Raw genomic sequence first — 16,441 nt, 5'->3', positions numbered from 1 at the left:
CCAGAGACAGGAGGTTTCCAGGGCCTGGGAGCCCTGGAAGTGGCAGACTTTTCCAACCTGAGACTAAGAGTCTCTGTGGCAACTGACATAAGGTTGGGCCTTGGGAGAAGTTTAGCCATGTGTACCAACAGCTCAGTGGGTCTTTCCTTTGTGTCTGTCCTCTGCAGATCATTGGTAGAGGGAGTGGGACATTAAATAGAAAGTTCAAAGCCTGGGGGCTGGGAAGGTGGCTCAGTGGTAAAGTGCTTGCCTTGCATGCCTGAGGCTCTGGGTTCGATTCCTCAGCACCACATAAGCAAAAAGAAAAAGGCTGGAAGTGGCACTGTGGCTCAAGTGGTAGAGTGCTAGCCTTGAGCTGAAGAGCTGAGGGACAGCGCCCAGGCCCAGAGTTCAGGCCCCACGACTGGACCAAAAAAAAAAAAAAAAGAAAGTTCAAAGCCTGGCTTTGGCCAGTATGTCTGAAGATCAGGTACTGTCCCACTTTGGAGACTGAGGCTGGCCAGAGACCAAAGAAGAAGGGACCAGGCTTTATCCCTTCTCTGGGGGCACCCTCAGAGACATGCCTGGAGGGGCACCTGGACATCATTAGTGAGGTTTGCTGCTTCACCCACCAGAAGGGGTGGTACCCAGAGTTGTGGGGATGTGGGGTCTTCCAGACAGTGTCTAGCAATCCTCACAACTGGCAGAAGAATTTCCTTGGTTTTCAACTATTTGAAAACCACATGTGATTTTCCACAGCCCAAGCTCCTAAGGCCTGGCTGCTGAGTGAGCAGAGTTCATGCTGAATTCCTTCCACTCACCGCAGGGCAGACAGCAGACCCAGCTGTGGGGAGACTGGCTGGGAAGGGGGTCACCACCACGAGGTGGGGGCAGGCTTCCAGCACCGATGAGTAATTCTGCAGCCTGTAGAGCTGGAAAGAGGGCATGTGACAACTTAGTCTAACAATCAGCCCAGTGTTGTCAGAGAGCAGGAGGCAGCAATCAAAATGGAATCCGGTGCCAAAATAATGTTTGATTCCTTCCATATTCTTTTCTCAAAATTAAAGTCAGCATTAGAAAAAAGATCATGAACATGAGTTGGATACTGTTGACTCAGGTCTTTAATCCTAGCTACTTAGGAGGCTGAGATCTGAGGATCATGGTTCAAAGCCAACCTCAGCAGGAAAGTCCATGAGACTATTATCTTCAATTAACCACCAGAAAACTGGAAGTGTCACTGTGGCTTCATGTTAGTACCTTAACCTTGAAGGAAAAAAGCTAAAGCATGGTACCCAGTTCAAACCCCAGTCCTGGCGCATGCACGTGTACACGCATGCGCAGGCCCCTCCCTCAGGAATGTATTAAAAGAAAACAGAGTGTTTTTGATTTTTTTTTTTTTTTGCCAGTAGTGGGGCTTGAATTCAGAGCCTCACATTCTTAGTTTTTTCACTCAAGGCTGGCCCTCTTATACTTGAGCCACACCTCAGCTTCTGGCTTCTTGGTGGTTAATTGGAGATCAGAATCTTACAGAGAGGCTGGGAAGGTGGCTCAGTGGTAGAGTCCTTGCCTTGCATGCATGAGGCCCTGGGTTCAATTCCTCAGCACCACATAAGCAGAAAAAGCTGGAAGTGGTGCTGTGGCTCAAGTGGTAGAGCACTAGCCTTGTGCTGAAGAGCTGAGGGACAGCACCCAGGCTCATAGTTCAGGCCCTACCACTGGCAAAAAAAAAAAAAAAAAAGAGTCTTATGGACTTTTCTGCTTAGGCTGGTTTCAAACTTCAAGCCAGGCATCAGTGGCTCATACCTGTAATCCTAACTACTTAGGGGACCGAGATCATGGTTCAAAGCCAGCCCAGGCAGGAAAATCCATGAGACTCTTATTTTAGGAATTAACCACTAGAAAACTGGAAGTGGAGCTGTGGCTAAAAGTGGTGAACAGTACCCTTGAGCAAAAACGTTGAGGGAGAGCACCCAGGCCATGAGTTCAAGCTCCACGACTGACAAAAAAGAATATAAAGTACATTATTTCAAACTACAGTGCAAAAACCTATTTGAAGATGAATAGTGTATCCTCATTAAATGTTTGTAAATGATTTCTTCCTAAGCATTACAATGATTACAGCTCTTGAAAAAAAAATCAAATAACCAGTTTGAAATTTGAGAAAACCCACACTTACTGTAAATATGAAAGATGTTCACACTGAAGTACTTCAGCCCAAATCTTTTTCACATTGGGAAAAATTATATGCCTATTAGAGAGAAGTCACTCTTGCCTTACAAATGCAAAATAAATTCTCTGACCTCTCCTCTCTGTAAAACTCATCCAAGTTTTAAACTTTACTATTAAGACTTGAATCTCAGTAAGCTAATGGTATGGGGGTGGGGAGCGTGTAGGGCTTCAGTATAACTGGCTGAAATAGGTATTTCCTGTAGAAAGTATTTCTAATTTTGTTGTTATTGTTATTAAGTGTTATTTTGTTTTATTTTATTTTAGTGCCAGATATGGGCATCCAGCTCAGCCCACTTTGAGTGGCTCACGCCTGTAATCCTAGCTACTCCAGTAAACTGAGATCCAGCCCTTCAGGAAAGTCCAAGAGAATCTATCTCCAATTAACCAACAAAAAAAAGCTGGGGGCTGGGAAGGTGGCTCAGTGGTAGAGTGCTTGCCTTGCATGCATAAGGCCCTGGGTTTGATTCCTCAGTACCACATAAGCAGAAAAAGACAGATGTGGCACTGTGGCTCAAGCGGTAGGGAGCTAGCCTTGAGCTGAAGAGCTGAGGGACAGAGATCAGGCCCAGAGTTTAAGCCCCACAACTGACAAAAAAAAAAGCTGGACTGGAAGCATGGCTAAAGTGGTAGAATGTCAACTTTGAATGGGGGAAACAACAAAAACAAAAACAAAATGTAGCTTGACTGCCAGGTGCTGGTGGCTCATGCTTGTAATCCTGGCCAAAATGGTAGAGTACCAGCCTCCAGCAAAAAAAAAGAAGCCAAATTAAGAGCATGAGATACTGAGTTCAAGTCCTAGTACCTGCACCAAAAAAGGAAAAGGAAGGAAGGAAAGAAGGAAGGAAGGAAAAATGAAAGAAGGAAGGAGAAAGAAAGAAAGAAAGAAAAGAAAAAGAGAAAGAAATAAAGAAGGAAGGAAGAAGAGAGGGAGGGAGGGAGGGAAGGAAGTGAGAAACAAAGCTGTTTCATTCCATTTTTCCTTGGCCACATCTCTCTCATAGGCAGCACCCAGCTACAAAGGAATATGAGAAACATCATCTTTTTCTGATGTCCTGGGCTCACTAAATGTCATGTGTTCTGACACTGAAGAAGATAATAGCTATTCATGGAGGTATAATTAACAGTCTTTGCTACACATGACATCCTTTTCCTTTGTGTCTATTAAGATACCTAAAATCTTAACAAGGTACAAAGACAACTCCGTATCTGGTGGAGGGTATAAAGGAGGCCATCACAGGCAAGTCAGAGAACAGGAAATCAGTAGTGGCTTTAACCACTTTGTAGTCAGCTGTGGTTGAGGTTCTCTGACTCCCGCCTGTCTGCACACTCAGTCAGAAGCCCTGCCAAGGGAAAGCAAGCCACAGCCAACCAGAGGCAGGTGGGGAGGAGACTCCTCAGGCAACATTCCAGCTCAGTAGCTCCAGCTGTTAGAGAAGGGGCCAGAATGCCCATAAGGCCACTGGAGAGCCAAAAGTTTCCAGGGCTAGAACCTATAGCAGCCTGGTCTCCATCTCTCCCAGACAGGCTTCTCAAAGGAGTTGTTCACATTTGATCTGTGCTCTTTCAACCTCAGGCAGCCAGTTTACATGTGGTAACTGACCTAGAAGCCTGGGTCACCCAGTGCGCGCTCTCTCTCTCTCGTAGGTCGTGTGTCTTGAACTCGGCCTGGGTGCTGTCCCTCTGCTCTTTAGCTCAAGGCTAGTGCTCTACCACTCGAGCCACAGTGCCACATCTGGTTTATCTAGTGGTTCATTGGAGAGAAGAGTCTCGCAGACTTTCCTGCACAGGCTGGCTTTGAACCGTGATCCTCAGATCTCAGCCTCCTGAGTAGCTAGGATTACAGGCGTGAGCCACTGACACCCAGTACCTAGCTGTCTTTAATAGGGTTACAGTCAGGGTTGCTTCAGCCTCTGGGCTGGATGTGTGTTTGTATGTGTGTGTGTGTGTGTGTGAGTGTGTGTGTGTGTGTGTGTGTGTGTGTGCCAGTCTAAGGCCTGGGCACTGTCCTTGAGCTTCTTTTGCTCAAGGCTAGCATGCTACCCCTTGAACTACTTCCAGCTTTTTCTGAGTAGTTTATTGGAGATAAGTCTCTAGGACTTTTCTGCCCAGACTGGTTTTGAACCACAATCCTCAACCCTGTAAGGTATATTAAATAGGTAGGTTTCAATAGGTAGCTGATGAAGAGGACACCAAGTGCTATTCAGACAGGAGAAGAAGTTTATTTATTGAACTGCTGCCCCCTGCCACGCATGGTGGAGAGGCATGGCTGAAAAGGAAAAGGGGTGATCCACCCCTGGGCCAGGACTTATCTAGGCCAGGGACAGGAAGAGGTGTGGCACACTGAATCTGGACATGACCTCAGGGTCTGGGACCCTCCTAAGGTCAGATGGGAGGCATGTGACCAGAGCTGGCCCAAGATGTGACCTAGCAGGAGGGGAAGGTGACTGCTTCCAGGTCTGCCAGTTACCTAGGTAACAGATACTGAGCAGAAACTTAGCCAAGAGGGAGGGTGGTGTCCCTGTGCAGACCTTACAGATCCCCAGATTGAAGTAGGGAGATTGGATCTGGCTGGTGCCATCTTGGCCCCATGGTGGATGGTAGGGTCTGTCATCTTGTCTTTGTGGTAGGGGACTATGAAGCCAGGCAGGAGTGGGGTCTTGGATGGTAGGTTACCAAACCTATCAGTCCAGTGCCTAGGATTCAAGTTTCCTATGACCCAGACCCCTGACTCTCACACTATTTAGGCTGAGACCAGCTCATGAGCCATTGTGTCATGTTATGTGTCTCCTGTTTCCTGTCTCATGGCTCTACTCCGATCACTAAGACAAACCATTTCAGTCTCCATTGGAGCTGACTTGGTATGTTGGTATTGTTTTTGTTCTTTCTTTCCTCTCCAGCCTTCATGGCTCAGTTTCCTAGCAGCATTAACTGTATTTGCAGGGTGCAGATCTTTGAGACAAGAGTCCATCTGCAGTGGCTGGCCTTTAATACCCCAAATTCCACCTCCCAAAATATGACTTCTCTGTTTTCTCATGACTGGATTTGTATTTGCTTTATGGTGCAACAAGATCTCAGCCTCCTGAGCTACCAGCACCTGGCCCTCTTACCTTTTCAACTCAAGGCTGTACTCTACCATTTGAGGCACACAATTTCTGGCTTTTTGATGGTTAACTGGAGACAATCTTTCATGCCTAGACTGGCTTCAAACAAGGGTCTTCAAGTTTTAGCCTCTTGAGCAGTTAGGATTTACAGGTGTGAGCCATTTATACCCAGCTCTGGTATGGCTCTTCTTTCTTCTCCCCACTTCTAAGGCTCCTCTTGTCCTCACCCTGCCTCCCCTTCCAGAAGCCTGACACACCCCTGCTGCAGAAACTCCACCTGATAAGAGACCCTCATGTTCCATCTCTAGCCTGGACCTTCTGACTTCTGACCAGGCATAGCTGCCTTCTGTTGGTGGCACAGGATCTGGTCTGTTGTTTCCAAGATCCATGGCTTCCCACAAACCTAAGGGTTTGGTTTCTCTCCTGCCTTCTCACTCTGGCTGAGCACCTCCTTTTTTCAGGCTTCTCTTTGAAACCCCATTCGCCACCTGCAGGTCATTGTAGAACACTTGGGGAGGGGATGGTCCTGGTGTTTCTCAAGGAGGAAGCCTTTCCCTCTGAGGGGCCACTAAGTCCTTGACCTCCCAAATCTTTTCCCTCCCTTGGGCTCTGAACCCTAAGGATCAGGCACTCCATTTGTTGGTGTGAGCAAGCCCCTGTGGCCTACCATGGCTAACCGGAGCCACAGTCCTATCAGTAAACCCCTCCCAAGGAAGTCAGACTCTGTGTCCACTAGCTTAGAGTGAGTTCTTGGGAACTAAAAAGAAGTAGAGTTCTGGGAAGTCACTGCTGGTGCATTCAAGACCAGTCCCGGGCCTCTGTGAACCTGATGATAGGGACATACAGTTAGCATAAGGACAAGGCAGTTAGTAAGTTGACTCCATGTGTCAGGACCCCAAGTGCACACAGGGCCTGGCCCTTGGAGCTTTCCCTTCAGCAAAGGAGACAAAGGCTACAGCCCATGGACTGGAGACTCTTGGGCCCAACCCTGAGGAACAGTTCAGGCTTCCTGGACGATAAGATGAGTTAGATAAGCCAGAAGAGTCCCTAGACAGATGAGACAGAGATGCCAAGGCCCAGATGGGAGGAACTACTATGAGGGATTCCAGAAGAAGGAGCACAGGGTGAGAAGCCAGCCTGGACCTGTCCTCGTCAGAGAGGGTCTTCACTTAGCTGATTGAGGCAGAAGTCACTAAGTAGCTTGTCTTGAATGAAGAAGTGATACCCATAGGCTGGGGTGGAGCCCAAGACCAGACCAGAGACTTGATGGAGCCTAGGACAGAGTGGACAAGATTGGGAACTAATGGGTGGAGATCCAAGGGGGGCTGCAGGGGAGAGCAGAGGAAAGGAAAGGGGGATCCTGTCAAGATTCTGGATGACAGTGTCCACACCTCCCCAAATCCTGATAAGTGTGAGGCTGGTTCCTGGCAGTGTGCCTGGGGTTAGTGGGCACTACCCCAGCCAGATGCCATGGAGGTAGTGGCTAGGGTGGGATGGCCACATTGCCCTATCCCTCCTCAAGATGGCCACTCCCAAAATGAGCTCTGCAGGAGGAGGAGGGGCTATAGGGCCATAAGTGGCCGTACTCTGTGTGCCCTGGGTGCCTGGTGCCAGGCTGGGGTAGGGACAGGGACCCTCAGAGTAGTCAGAGACCTCTCCCTACCCTGAACTGCATGCTCCAGGCAGCCCCTCCCTGTGTTTTGGCCAGTGCCATCCACTGCTGCCTTCTCAAGCTGCTGGGGGCCTGGACTCAGTACTCTCACTGACAAATCTCTTTGTGCACATATGCTGGTTACCCTGATTCTGGCACTGTTCTGCTGAAAAACTTTCTTTTGAAAGTTCTGTATTATGCAAGTACTGTGTGCTCACCATAGAAAAATTAGAAAATGCAACAGGCCAAATAACAAAACTGTTATGATAAGTTGTATTAAATTCAAGACTATCCCACCTCTCAGAGAGTATAATTATAATCTGCCATCTTTTTGAAAATGTTTAGACCAGGAGACGTCTGAGGGAGACAGACAACTGGGTTCACACCCCGATGCTGCTGTTCCAGCTGTGTGAGCTAAGTCAAGTGGCTTGTCTCTGTTTCCAACTCCTCCCCAGCAAGATAGGGACACTGATTGTCACACAACCTCCCAGGCAAGAGTTCCAAGGCATGTAAAGGGCTTAGAACTATCTAGTAGAGAGCCCTGAGCAAGGCTTTATCTCACCATGCTTATGTACGCATGCTTAGAAATATTCTATTATGGAAAACTTCAGTAATTTGCCAAAACAGATGATACACTAAGTCCCTGCCAGCACCTGCTCTTACAGATTAACTGATAGGCCACCTGGTCCATCTGTGTGCTGGACCCTCTCCTCCACCCTACAATACCAAATGATTTCACCAAGAGGAATGGCTACACTTTTCTTTTCTTTCTTTCTTCCTTCCTTCCTTCCCTTCCTTCCTCCCTCCCTCCCTCCCTTCCCTTCCTTCCTTCCTTCCTTCCTTCCTTCCTTCCTTCCTTCCTTCCTTCCTTCCTTCCTTCCTTCCTTCCTACCTTCCTTCCTTCCTTCCTTCCTTCCTTCCTTCCTTCCTTCCTTCCTTTTGGTGGTACTAGGGGATTAAACTCTAGGACTTGTGCTTGCTAGGCCACACTTGGGCCATATACTCATCCCTTTTTGTTCTTGCTATTTTGAAATCTTACGTTTCATGCCATCCTGGACTATGATCCTCCTATTTATGCCTCTATGTAGCTAGGGCGACCAGTGTATATTACCATGTCCGCCATTGGTTGAGATAGTCTGACCCGGGAACTTTTTGCTCAGGCTGACCTGAACTTCAGAGTTCCCAATCTTTGCCTCCCAAATAGCTGGGATTACAGGTGTTAGCTACCATAGTCAGTTTACTATACATTTCTAAAACCAAAAATAAAACAACAATTAAAAAAAAAAAACCTGGGGCTGGGAAGGTGGCTCAGTGGTAGAGTGCTTGCCTTGCATGCATGAGGCCCTGGGTTCGATTCCTCAAGCACCACATAAGAAAAAGAAAAAACCTGGAACTGGCGCTGTGGCTTAGGTGGTAGAGTGCTAGCCTTGAGCTGAAGAGCTGAGGGACAGCACCCAGGCCCAGAGTTCAGGCCCCACGACTGGACCCCCCCCCAAAAAAAAACCTTTCCCAACCTTAGATCTTTACCATTCAAAATCCACTCAAAGTGAAGACTTCACTAATTGCTTAATTCTATCCACCTATCTGTCCATCCATCCATCTATCCCTTCCTTCTTCCATCTGTTCCTCCCTCCCTTTCTCCCTCCCTCCCTCCAGTCGTACATTTATTTGCAGTTGGGTAATGGAGATTAAAATTCAAGGCCTGTGCCATGCTGGGCAGGCACTCTACCTGGAACCATGTATTTGGTCTTTTTGCTTTTAGTATGTAATTTACATATGGCCTCATGCTAACTTTGCTTTAAGCTTAGATCTTCTATCTCAGCTTCCTGAGCAGCTGTAATTATACACATGAGTTGTATGAGTCTTTGTGTCTGACCCCTTCTTCTTCTTCTTCTTTTTTTTTACTGTTTACTTGTTTGAATTGGAATCCAGACAAGGACCATGGACTGGGATTGATCTATCTCTTAAACCTATTTTAACCTACAGGGTCCCCATCTCTATTTTTTTGTTCTTTCTTTCTTTCTTTTTTTTTTTTAAACTCTGGGCCTGAGTGCTGTCACTGAACTTTTGTGCTCAAGGTTAGCACTCTACCGCTTGAGCCATAGCTCCACTTCCAGCTTTTTTGTAGTTTAGTGGCAATAAAAGTCTCACAGACTTTCCTGTCTGGATGGCTTTGAACGGCAATCCTCAGATTTCAGCATCCAGAGTAGCTAGGATTACAGGTGTGAGCCACTGGCAGCTGGCTTGCCTGCCTGCCTTCTTTCCCTTTCTTCCTTCCTTTCCCTTCCTTCCTTCCTTCCTTCTCTCCCTCCCTCCCTTACTTCTTTCCCTCCCTATTTCCCTCCCTCTTTCTTTCTCTCTTTCCATCTTTTTTCTCTCTTTCTTTCTTTCTTTTTCTCTTTCTTTCTCTCTTTTCTTGGGTTTGAACTCAGAGCATCACACTACTGTTGAACACCCCCCCCCTTTTTTTTTTTTTTTTTTTTTTGCATTTTGCAGTGCTTATTTGAGATAGGGCCTTGATTTTTTGCTGATAGGGGTCATGTCACACTTTTTTTTGGTGGGGGGGGTCTGGTCATGAGGCCTGAACTCTGGGCCTGGGCACTGTCCCTCAGCTCTTCAGCTCAAGGCTAGCACTCTACCACTTGAGCCACAGCGCCACTTCCGGCTTTTTTCTTTTTGCTTATGTGGTGCTGAGGAATCAAACCCAGGGCCTCATGCATGCAAGGCAAGCGCTCTACCACTGAGCCACCTTCCCAGCCCCTCATGTCACACTTTGAGCCTATGCCCAAATTTCTTCTCACTCTGAAAAAGTCAAAATCCCTGCAGCGACTTTGACTAGATCTGACTGCTACATAGGATCTGATCACTTTCTACTCCTCCTCCCTGTCTACTTGACTCAGGCTAGACAGCATCTTCTTCCTTGAACATGCAGGGCACAGCTTTACCTTGCTCTTCCCCTTACGAGAGAGGGCCCCTCAGTTCTGTCAGGTCATAGCTTAGACTTCATTGGCTAGGTGAGCTGTCCCTTACCCTTGGCACTCCCCCTGCTCTGGATGTGGTCTTAAGCACCAGGGAATCCCTTGATGCTGTGAGTTGCTGCTCCAACTGCCCTCAATTGAAGCCTCCATACACTGGTGGGAAGCAGAAGCCAGAGTTAGTTCTGGTGGCCACCAGGGAACTTTGCTTTTTTAGTCCATGTGGCCTCTTGTCACATGCAGACTAAAGCAACCATCCCTTTACTTTGATCCTCAGATCTCAGCCTCCTGAATAGGTAGAATTACAGGGGTGAGCCACTGGGCTGTCAGCATGCTTTTTGTTGTTCTTTCTCTTGATATAAAGTCTAATTTGGCCTCAATTTCCTTATCTTCCTGCCTAGCTTCTGAAGTAATGAGATTACAAGCAGGTACTACAATGCCCAGAGAGATAACTGGTCCAGCCTCTTTACATGCAGCATCAAGCTCTTGTAAGGATTAGCCTCCAAGGACCACAATGTCACTTCTATGTTCTGTGGGCAAAAGAAAGTCCCAGGGCCAGTGTGGAATGAAGGGGTGCCCAGCAAAACCTCACCTCTTGGGGGGGGGGAACACCACTGCAAAAGGGAAGCAGACAGGAAAGATTTGTGGGGCATTTGTTACCACTGATTACACCTTCTGGGCTAGCATATGTTATCTCTGTTGAACTGTTGTCCATTTTTCTTACCCAATGAGAATGTCATGCAGGCAGAGGATTCTGTGTGTCATAATTCTATTCTTCCCCTGCACAGTGAACCACATGCCATTAGCCAGCTACTTGATCAGGAGAAGAAATAACCAATGTTGTACAGTGGCTGTTGCTGCAGGATGTTCTGTACATCAGGTACATCAAATGCTTGTTCCTATTCAGGGATAGAAACTGCCTGCTCCTTTCTAGCTTCTCTGGATTTCCAGCCATGAATCAAAGTGCTGGGAAACTGTCAAGACTTTCTATGCCAGTGTCCATAATTAGAACTATTGGCTCCACGTTTGTATCCATGTTTGGGTTTTGTTATTTTGCTGTGCTGGTACCATGGCTTGAATTCAGGGTCTCACTCTCTCAGCTTGCTTGCTCTTGAGCTATTATACCAGTCCAGTATTTTGCTGGTTAATTGGAGATGGAATCTTGGTAGACTTTTCTAGTTGGGCTAGCTTTGAGAACATTGATCCTCTGATCTCATCCTCCTGACATGACTAGGATTGCAGAAGTGAGCCACTGATACCCACCTCTTGTGTTTTATTTCAATGACAACAGCAGAAAACTGGAAAATAATTAAATAAATCACATTGGGTCTGTTTATAAAAGAATATAATATAATAATGTTATATTCTGCTCTTAAGTGAATAAAGTAATCTGAAGTAGAAGCAGCAGATAGTTTGTAATTTGCAATAAAACAGGGACCAGCAATCCCCCCCACCCCCAACCTCCTACCCCTTACCCCTCTACCTCCCCCGACCCCCACTCTCCTAAGCCATCCGGTCTCTGGAAGCTCATCCCTGTTGCCAACAGGGTGTTGGCCTGGTTAGACAAGTGAACCCCAAGAACCTTCATTTTGAGGATACATTCCTTCTCCATGATTCTCCAGCCAAAGCCCTGGGTGGAAAAAGGTCAGAGTGTTTCTTTGAACTCCCCACCCACATCTTCTATTGGATCCTGTCCCAGGCCTCCAGCTCCCTGCCCTATTCTTACTTGATGCCTGTCCAGCAGCAGTGAGATGCACACCTTCCTTAAAAGGCAGTCATCGCTTTTCAAAAATAGATCCAATATTTTGTTACATAATCAGCCAGGCCTTGGGCAAGCCACAGCCCCAATACTAGAGTCTCTACTGTCCAAAAACCAAATCCAAGCCAGATAAAGTGGATCATGCCTATAATTCTAGCACTCCTACTAAGGTAGGAGGATAACAGTTTTGAGGCTAGCCTGGGCTATAAGTAAGACCCTACCACAAAACAAAACAACCACAAACCAACCGATCACTCAAAACCAATCACAACAGTACCCAAATTCCAAGGCTCTAATTTGTTTGTACAGGTCAGGGAAGGCAGGGCAAAGCAACCCAGGGTCTCAGGTTGAAAAGTGATCCCTCAAATCCTAGCTACTTAGGAGGCTGAAATCTGAGGATTGTGGTTCAAAGACAGCCCAGGTAGGAAAGTTTGAAAGAGTCTCAACTCCAAATAACCACCACCACCACCAAAAAAAAAAAAAAAAGGCCATAAGTGGAACTGTGGCTCAAAGTGCTATTCTGAGTGATAATACTAGGGAACAGTGCCAGGCCCTGAGTTTGAGTTCAAGCCCCAGTACCAGCACCAAAAAAAGGAAGGAAGGAAGGAAGGAAGGAAGAAAGAGAGACAGAAAGAGAGACACAGAGAGAGACAGAGAGAAATAGGAGAAAGAAAAAAGAAGAGAGGACATTACAGACAAAGAAGACAGAGAAAACCCAAGAAAAGGCGACATTAAAAGCAGCAGCAGAGACTATAGCAAGTCCCCACAGCTTGGGAGCAACAAGGTGGGTAGTAGTCTCTTCTAGACATCTCAGGGAATATGGCCTTGCTGACACATGAATTTTTTTTAAATTTCTGGCCTCAGGAACTGTTGTTTTAGCTGCCCAATGTGATAACTCAATAAAGCCATCATGTGATCTGAACATATCAGCTTAGCTGTCCACTGTATGTTGAATAGCTCAGAGAAGGCCATAACAGCACTTCTGGGGCCAACCACGATCAGAAGCTTCCATAGTTTTACCTTTTGTAAATTTTCTTAACAGGATATAGGTCTACTTTTTGTGGCTCTTCCCACTTAGCACAAGACACTTGAGATATGCAGGCTGTTCTAGCGCCAGTCCTTTTCATCTCAAGGAAGCCTGGTAGCTGGGTGCTGGTGGTTCATGCCATAATTCTAGCTCCTTAGGAGACTGAAATTTGAGGATAGCTGTTCAAAACCAGCCCAGGTAGACAAAGCCAAGAGACTCTTGTCTCCAATGAACCACCAAAAAGCCAGAAGTGGAAGTGTGACCCAAGTAATAGAGTATCAGTCCTGAGCAATAGAAACTAAGGGACAGTGCCTTGGCCCTGAGTTCAAGTCCCAATACTGGAACAATAAATAAACAACAAAAAAATGGAGGCCTAGTAGTCAAATGGTATGGATGCACACAGGGGAGGGGGCAAGGCTTACTGCTGCCCCTAAAGCAGGCAGGCCCCTTTCCTTCCCAGCCCCACTCCACACTGCCTTCTCGTGGTGGCATCAGATGGGCTACACACTTTGCAAGTGCTGTTTGGCAGGCAGCCTATAAAGAGGGAGTGAACAAGATGGGAGGGAGAGCCTCCAAAGCAAGCCAGAGTCCTAGCACTTATGGCTTCTGGTCAGGTTGAGCGTAGGTGTAGATGACTCCAAAATGAACTGGTATCAAGAGATACCCCAGGGAGGATTTGCAAAGGCTGTGAGTATAGAGGAGTCTCTGGTAGGACACTCTTGAGCAGGAAGTTGGAACAGGAAATAGCCAAATGAGATTCATCTTGGAAATAACATAAGCTCATCTGGACAAAATAATCCAAATCATGCACATGAGCTGGGTAGGAATAACCAAATTTAGGGAGCAGGGGAGGGGACTGTGATCCTCAGGGATGCTTAAAGGGCCAAGACAGGAGATGGACTGTGCAGGCTTTCTGACTTTGTGTGGGAGGATCTCAGAGAGGGGAGGAGATGGATCTGGGAGCACCTGAGCCAAGTTTATCGGAACAGCCCATCAAAGCCAGTCAGAGTCCTCTACTTCCCAGGAATCCCTGCAGTGACCCAGAGATTCAGGGAAAGGAGGAGAAACAAGGAGACTGCTTACCTATCCTTGCCTCAGCCCTGTCTGCTGCTCAAGGCTACCTCCTTAGGCCACCTCTTCTTATTCACAGACCCTCCCTGTGGCTGTGCACCTGGAGGGTTACGTGTATATCCGGAGGGGGCATCTCTGGCAGTCTGAGAGCCTGGTAGGTGATAAAGTGCTGCATGGCCTATGCAAGACACTAGCACAATAAGGAGAGAGAGGTGTTAGAGGCATGGCTCAAGTGGTAGCACACAAGCCAGTGAGGGAAAGCTAGTGTCACAGAGTAAGTTTGAGTCTTGGTTTTGGAGGAAAACAAAACAAGAAAGGAGGGAGAGACAGATAGAGACAGAGACAGAGAGACAGAGAGACAGAGAGGGAAGCAGGGAGAGGGAGAGAGAAGGAGAGGGAGAACATACTTTGGCTTCAGGCCAGAAGTCTCTTTACCCATTATTAGGAAACTGAGTCTGGAGTGTTAGGAAAGATCAAGTAAACAAAAGGAGAGAAGGAAGGCAGAGGCCTCGGCAGACCAGAACAGGCTTTAATCATGGCTACAGAGGGACTCCATGCAACACCAAGCAGGGTCAAGGAGACAAAGAGTGGGAGTGTGGGGGGTTGTAGATTTTTGTACATTCTAGTGTGAGACTCTTTTTTGGAATTTCTTTGTCCTGTCTTGTTGAGGATTATCATCCATACTGTCCTGTTTGGAATTTATGGTACAGTGTCCCATTTGGGCTTTGTGGTATGGGTATCATCCTGATGCTGGTGGTCCCACACTTTCAGATAAGGTCAAAGGTGAGGTTTTCCTGAGAACCAGGAGATCCCTGGAGGAGGGTGGTCAGTGGGTCATGGGAGCAGCATGGAGTGATGAGAACAAAGCAGAGTCTCCTCACCCACAAAATGTGGATGTTTCCTGTAAGGTAAATTAAATATACTGAGTTTAATTAGGTAGCTGATAAAGAGGACACCATACAGTATTCAGTCAGGAAGAGAAGTTCACTTAACTGCTGCTTCCCTCCCCCGCCCAAATTGTGTACAGCCGAGACCACATGGCCAAAAGAGGGAGGTGGGGCTGGGAAGGTGGCTCAGTGGTACAGTGCTTGCCTAGCATGCATGAGGACCTGGGTTCCATTCCTCAACACCACATAAACAGAAAAAGCTGGAAGTGGTGCTGTGGCTCAAGTGGTAGAACACTAGCCTTGAGCTGAAGAGCTCAGGGACAGTGCCTAGGCCCAGAGTTCAAGCCCTAGGACTGACAAAAACAAACAAAAAAAAAAAAACAAAAGGGGAAGTAGGGTTGAGGTCTGACCTGGGCTTACACAAGGAAGGGCCTGGGAGAAGGTGGGCAGGTGAGGGAAGGTGTGGCTACACTGGTTGCAGTTGTGACCTTAGGGCTGGGACCCACCCAAGTTGGTTGGGAAGAGTGATCCAAGGCAGCCCAGGATGTGACTTCCAAGTGCGCCAGTTACCTAGGTAACCAGCTGGGTAGAGACTTATGCCAGAAGTGGGGAGGCCAGGGCCTGCATGGCCTGGGACAGACCTTTCAGTACCTTGTTTTCCAGCCTTTTCTTTCACTCTTCTTTCCAAGTAATATAAGTATGTCCTTAGTAGAAATTTTAGAAAGAGCCAAGCACTGGTGGCTTATTGCCTGTAATTCTAGCTACTCAAGAGACTGAGATTTGAGGATCACTGTTCAAATTCGGTCTGGGCAGACAAACTGGTGAGAGTTGTCACCAATTAACCACCAAAAAGCTTGGAAGTGGAGGTGTTGCTCAAGTAGTAGAGCATTAGCCTTGAGTGAAAAAGATGAGACAGACAGAGAGGGAGAAAGAGAACGAGAGAGAAAGAGAGAGAGGAAGAGGGAGAGACTCTGAATTCATACCATAGTACTTGAATTCATTATTTGTAAGTAAATAAGTGTTGTCTGTCTCCCCAGGAGATAAAGGAGGAGCCCAGGTGGCTTGGCTGAGACAGAAGACATTAAGAGGAAAGGAACCATTTACAGCTGAAGGGATCCACTCAGGGGACATCTAGAAAAGTTATACCCTGAAGAGGAAAGGAGCTGTCCTACAGACAAGGAACACAGGCTCTGGCCCTGCTGACAGGATGGAGAGATGTCGCTAACTGCAATCGGGAAGAGCACTATGATGGGATACCAGGAAGAGAACTAAGAAATGAGAGAGAGGATAGAAAGGGGGCACCAGGGGTCCAGCGCTCACCAGCTTGTGAACCCAGAGCTCCTGTTAACAAGCTTGTTTATTTAGTTCAGTATAGGGGAGGTGACTATAGGTCTGTGCATGCAGAGACTAGGGTATCAATCTATCTTCGAAGTTACAATCATTAACAAGAAACATATTTTGCCTATAAGTGATAATTGACTCCCTTATCTTAGGAAGCTGAGGGAAACAATAAACAGTCCAACATTAACACAGACTTCCATCTTATCTCCAATGTCTTAAACTTTTGGTGCCCAAGAATCTCACACTTTGGGTAGAAATTTGAACCTCTGGTTTGCCTAGACTATTTGATCTATCCGGGGCACAGCTCTCAGCCTTCCAATTGCTGTTGAGATAGCTTTCCAATCTCTCCACCCTTTCTAGGCCTCACAGCTTGGCTCCAGAGTTCCCAACAGGGAAGTAAGGAGGAAGAGGCTATACCCGT

This window comes from Dipodomys spectabilis, unplaced genomic scaffold (assembly GCF_019054845.1).
Source record: "Dipodomys spectabilis isolate Male_0828 unplaced genomic scaffold, ASM1905484v1 ptg000322l, whole genome shotgun sequence".
Taxonomy (NCBI): Eukaryota; Metazoa; Chordata; class Mammalia; order Rodentia; family Heteromyidae; genus Dipodomys; species Dipodomys spectabilis.
This window is presented reverse-complemented; position numbering follows the sequence as displayed.